Source organism: Musa acuminata, chromosome BXJ2-9 (genome assembly GCF_036884655.1).
Source record: "Musa acuminata AAA Group cultivar baxijiao chromosome BXJ2-9, Cavendish_Baxijiao_AAA, whole genome shotgun sequence".
In the NCBI taxonomy this organism is placed as follows: domain Eukaryota; kingdom Viridiplantae; phylum Streptophyta; class Magnoliopsida; order Zingiberales; family Musaceae; genus Musa; species Musa acuminata.
Genome location: NC_088346.1, coordinates 28988496 through 28993119, shown reverse-complemented (window position 1 = coordinate 28993119; position 4624 = coordinate 28988496).

The window sequence follows — 4624 nt, the reverse complement described above, 5'->3', positions numbered from 1 at the left end:
GTTCACTTGTTATACTTTGAAGTGTTTCGTTTGTCATTATTATGCCCCCAAACACTCTTACGCCTTTGATATGTGCCTAAATGCATCATGTGCCATTTGATACATGCCTAAATGCTTCTTTTGCCAATGAAATGCTCCAATTTCCTTTCTCCTATTATTATGTCTAATGCCTATTTTTGAATGAGGTAAACCTTTGTGATTTTATATCAAATGAGATGATTTCAAATAAACACTTGTATTTCTACTTTTGTATCTTGATACTAAGCCTGCTTGAACTTCTCCTATCGCCATGGATTTGTTAGACGCTTGCTGAGCTTTTTATGCTCACCCCGTTCTATATAAATTTTTCAGGGTAGCTTGTCACGTATTGAAAAACTAGAATTGGGTTAAAGTAGTGAAAGGCTAGAAGATTTTTAAGCTAATCTTTGTTGGATGATAGGTTTTTGTTGTATAGTATACTTTACTTCTGATGTAATGTTAAAGATCTGTTGATACTTATGTGTTGTAAAAGTTTAAAGGACCGCTCATGTGTATGGAATGATAAGTTTAAGTTGTATAAGGATAATAACTCATGGTAAATAATTATCTTTTTGTGATTGTATATACTTCTACGATTATGGATTTGTGTTGTGGTTGATGTTTAGTTTAGTTGCCTTTGGATTTTGTGAATATCTGAGTGAAGTGGATTATGATTTATGTAACGTATATGTTTATGAATTGTGAATATTGATTTTTGAATGATTCTTAGTATCCTCAAAATATTAGATTGGATCCTGGATTGAATTGATGATGAATTATAATATTATTGATTTTAGACAGGGTCACACTTCCTGAATATGATAATTCGGGGGCGTGACAACGGTCTCTGAGATATTAGATATATGAGGGACTATAAGTATATGGTAACTATGGACAGTGATAGGACCCTAGCAGGGTTGGGTCCTACTCAACCAAAATGTAGCTAATAAAACCCTTTGAGATTATAATAAACCCCACCTAGCTGTCTCTATCCTATAAAGAATAGTGGCTAGGATTTATATTTCGGCCTTTGGGCTTCCTAGTCGCCGCCCCTTTTTACTAGGCTGGTTGGTTAGGGTTGAGGGCAAACGGGATAACTCACTTAGGAAGCAACCCCAAGGGCTAGGGTTTAGAGCCCTAGATTAGCATATAGCCTCCATCTCTTTGAGAATAAGATCTATCTACAATTGCAGCCATTTAACCGACTTCTAGGAGGGTGGAATCCCTATAGCGTTCCAAGGAGTGATCTCCCTCAAAGATCAATCTATATAGAATTCTTCTAGGGTTCTATCATCTAGTATCGGAGTAGTGATCTTATTGCTTTTGCTGCCATCTCTACCGCTTACCACTAGCCAAGCAATTCCCACAATTGCTCTTAACGTCGTCATCTCCACCGTCATCTTCTGCTGTAGATCAAATCAATCTACTGTCGTTACCTCCAATTGCATTAGAGATCTAGTATTCTCCTATCACCAATACCTTTTGCTATTGTAATTTTTCATTAAAAATACTAAGAAGTCTTCTTATCTATCTCATGCCACGAATTCCTTTCGTCGTAAAAGTTATCATCTTTGCGAACAAAGGTTTACTTCAGAAAATTTCAGCCACATATTGTTGCATTTAACTGATCTATTTGCAATCCTTTTTAAACGAAATTTCTTACATGCTTCATAGATCATCTTTGCTTCCATCTAAGATTGATCTATTGAGGAATTCATCACTAAAAATATTTTTGTATTGCTGCAAATTTTCATCGCAAACCATTGGAATTTTTCGACGAGAATTATGCTATCATATCTTGCACCAATTTCCTTGCTATTATCATTATTGCTGTTATCTAAACCAAGATTTTTCTATCAAATTCTCTAATCAAATCTCTTGGTTTTTGTTAGAAATTTCATCAAGAAACCACTGTTTCTTCAATGACAATTCTACTCTTACAAGACCACCTATCTGCAGCAACTTCCACCAATTTCTATCAAACCTTTGCTCCCATCTACTATAGATCTAAAACTTCTTTTCCCTAACTTTCATCAACTACCATCATAGCCCTAAAACTCCACTAAACCATACTCTCAAACTACACCCAAAACAGCCACAAAATAAGCCTAAATTGTAGCCTACATCCACTAATCTACCAACCCTTTCGACCACTACTTCTCTCAACCGTACATGCCTTTAACCCAACAACAAAAGAGAGATCATAACATTATAAATTTGAAGGCATATATTATGGCATCATAGGAGGCAATCAATGTTAAATTCAAAGCCTTCGAGATGCGAATGGAGGATAAGATTCGAACTCTCTTTACCGAACTCAGTTTGGGCCAACCACCAAGCCCGAAGAAATCACATCAAGGAGAGAGCTCTGACCAATCACACCAAGCCCAAAGAGATAACTTCCAAGAGAGGGGAGGCTCTATGACCGATCCCTACTATCCACGCATGAGGGTGGACTTCCCTAGATAGGAAGAAGGAGTCCCGATTGGTTGGATCTCGTAGGTGGAGTGATATTTTCGGTATCACAAAACTGCGAACGCATCTATGGTGGAAAATGCAGCTATACATCTTGAAGGGGATGCCATACAGTGGTTTGATTAGTTTGAACACATTCATGGAGTCCTCTCATGGCAATAATTCAAAGAAAGACTACTGATCTGCTTCAGAACAACTGATTACGAGAATATTGATGGACAACTAGCAAAGATCCGACAAACCTCTACAATTCAGGAGTACCAAATCAAGTTTGAAAGGTTATCTAATGAAACTCATGATTGGTCTAAAAAATAACTATTGGGGACCTTTATTAAGGGCTTTAAGCCAAAGATCCCGGGAGAAGTTAAAGTGTGACAACTGTACACACTTATGGCAGCCATCTCTTTGGCACGACTTTAAGAGGAGCGATTGAACCATGAAGCCCGAAGGACTAGAGTCACACCCCGACCATCAATACCGAAGCTCTTAGGCCCCCCTACTATTAACCAAGCCCCTGAACCAAAAAGGTTAACAAGAGAAGAGCTTCAGGAGCGATATGCGAAGGGGTTATGTTGGCATTGCGACAAGCTGTGGAGCCGTGAGGATCGCTGTAAAAAAGAAAGACTTCTTATGATTGAACTAGTAGAAGAAGAGGTTATTCAACATCCAGAAGAGAGCTTTGAACATGAAGAAGAAGATGTGGAAGAAGAGTCACAATTGACCGACTTTACGGTACACGCACTAGCCGGCTACTCAAACCCACAAATGATAAAAGTTGGAGGCTTTCTCAAACAACAATCGATCACTGTTCTCACCGATACGGGTAGCACTAATAACTTCCTAAACAATTAAGGTTGCTGCTCGGATGGTACTTTACATCAAAGGTTGCAGTAAGTTTGACGTAAAGGTCGCCGATGGTAGAATCCTAAAGTACGATAAAAAATGCACATAGGTAAAACTATTACTACAAGACCAAAAAATTATCACCGCCTTCTTCCTCCTACCAATTGATGACTATGAGGTCATGCTTGGCATAGAATGACTAACTATACTAGGTGATATCTTTTGAAACTTTTTTAAATTAATTATGAAATTTAACTGCAAAGGCAAACAAATCATCCTACGCGAGAAGCACGGAAGCAACGTAACCACTGTTTCGACCCAATGAATAGAGAAAGTTTTATACAAAGTAAATGGTGGCTTTTTGATGCATCTCCAACAGCAACCAGAGGGGAAGAAACTAGAAATTGAAGATCAAAATCTCACCCAATTGCTTGCTGAATTTGCCAACATTTTTATTGAGCTGCGCGGTCTTTCCTCCTACTTAGTAACATGACCATCAGATTCGAATACTTTTGGGCAAGCCACCAGTGAACACTCAACCGTACCATTATCTTCACCTCCAAAAGGATAAAATTGAAAAGATTGTAAAGGAGATGCTTGAAACATGGGTGATTCGGCCAAGTTATAGCCCATATTCCTCACCGGTGCAACTTGTACGCAAGAAGGACGGAACTTGGCAGATGTGCATCGACTACCGAGCTTTAAATAGCATCACCGTCAAGGACAAGTATCCAATACTAGTGGTGGATGAACTCTTTGATGAGTCAAAAGGAGCTCGAGTCTTCATGAAGTTGGACCTCCGATCCGGTTACCACCAAATTCGGGTATGTGAAGATGACATTCCAAAAACTGCATTCCGCACACATGACGGTCATTATAAATTCTTGGTAATACCTTTTAAACTCACTAATACTCCTTCAACCTTCTAAAGTCTCATGAACTATATTTTTCAGAGCTTTCTTCGTAAATTTGTACTGGTATTTTTTAATGATATTCTTATTTACAACTATTCTCTTGAGACTCACTTTCAACATTTACGGGTTGTTTTGATGATCCTTTGGGACAATATCCTTTTTGTTAAGCAGCCAAAGTGTAGCTTTCTCCAGCAAAAAGTAGAGTACCTTGGGCACATAATATCAGAAGGAGTGACGATAGACCCAACAAAAATTGAAGCAATGTAGGGCTGGTTGAAACCTATAAACATGAAATTACTATGCAGGTTCCTTGGACTAACGGGCTTCTACAAAAATTTTATGAAGGACTATTGGAAGATCAGTGCACCCCTCAC